The sequence below is a fragment of the Olea europaea genome, unplaced genomic scaffold (assembly GCF_002742605.1).
Source record: "Olea europaea var. sylvestris unplaced genomic scaffold, O_europaea_v1 scaffold3842, whole genome shotgun sequence".
Taxonomy (NCBI): domain Eukaryota; kingdom Viridiplantae; phylum Streptophyta; class Magnoliopsida; order Lamiales; family Oleaceae; genus Olea; species Olea europaea.
In genome coordinates, this window is record NW_019257864.1 from 29,583 (window position 1) to 30,972 (window position 1,390).

Genomic DNA, 1,390 nt, shown 5'->3' on the forward strand with positions numbered 1-1,390 from the left:
GGCGGGGGGGGGTTCTACCAACCTTGAAATGATTTTTGGTTGGGGATGGTTTGAAATGGGGTGTGGTGTGGGGTTGGAGGGTGGTGGCGATGGTGGCCGTAGTTGTGGTCATGGGTGGTGCGATGGCATGTTGGTGGATGTCGATGGTTGGCAATGTATTGCTTGAAGCAGACGAAGATGGGTGGGTTAGAGGTTTTGGGTTAAATTTCATTTTTTTCTCTTAGTTTTATTATTCTGATTGTCAATATTTATAAATATACAAAGTTATCATTTTACTTATTTCAATTTGATCAAAATTGGTCAAAGTCCATTTTTTTGGCTCAACTGACAGTTTCATGGACGGTTTTTTTATCAAGATGGACTCAATGTGCATATTTACAAAATGTCAGAAACCTCTACTAATATAAATTGAAGGTTGAGATAAAATCTGCAAAAGTTAAAACGGTTTAAAAACCGCTGCTACAATTTCCCCACTTTGAAATGTCCAAATTGCCTCAACCCCAGCATAAAGTGGGCTGGGTTTTCGGAAACCTTCAGAAGTCCCAACTCAAGAAGGAGGCGAATCAGAGTGATGGGAATTTCTGAAGGGTGGTTGCCCCTCTCTTTTTTGCCAATGATTTCACAATCTACAAAAATCAACAGCCCTTTTAATCTACCAGTAACTGTATCTGTTTCCTCGTCGTTACTGTATGTTCATGGAAAGAGTAAATTTCATACGCGGTCAATAAACTTTAAGGGAAATTTCAATTGGTCACTGAACTTTAAGCAAATTTTATCTGTAGGCTGTGAGGATTATTTTCTTTGAGTTGGTTTGGTCATGGAGAAATGAGACCCGTATCTTGGCGCGGCGAACCTTGATGGCTTTGTAAGGAGGGAGATTGACGGCGTTCTCTTTTTCTCTTGCATATGCAACTGGGCTTTTGCAGCCATGGCGGTGTCTCGCTCTACATGCTTCTTGCATTTTCAGATCTGAGCCTAACACAGGTTTTACACTTGCTTATTTTACTTGTAAGTAAACTTTATAAGCTTCTACAAACATGCACTCAGTCACTCTTGCAAAAATCCCAACTCAAGAATGAGGCAAAAAAAGGAATGGGATATTTCTAAGGGGTGTTTGCCCTCTGTTTTTGCTAATAATTTCACAAAATCAGCATATCAACAACCTTTTCTTTCCAGCAGTTAGCTGAATGCTTGTTATCCACCATTCATTTGTATATATTTATAATTTAAACCGATTATAAACAACTCCCTAACATGCTTTGAATCATTTCTCAGTATGTGACCCTGTTAGCTGGCACAAAGAACGGCTTATAAGTAAAACCAAGATCTACTTTTAAGCTTAGCCAAGCCCGCACTTTAGTCGAAACCCTAATAATTCTGTTGTTGCTTT

At 39.3% G+C, this 1,390-nt stretch overlaps 1 long non-coding RNA gene across 2 annotated transcripts in view; it reads left to right on the top strand.

The window, feature by feature from the left end:
* Positions 1–435: 435 nt before the first annotated feature.
* LOC111387016 overlaps positions 436–1,390 on the top strand; it is a 5,251-nt gene continuing 4,296 nt past the window's right edge. For both annotated transcript variants that reach the window (XR_002701348.1, XR_002701347.1), the window contains exon 1: positions 436–984. This is a non-coding gene — a long non-coding RNA (uncharacterized LOC111387016). The remainder of the gene's footprint in view (positions 985–1,390) is intronic.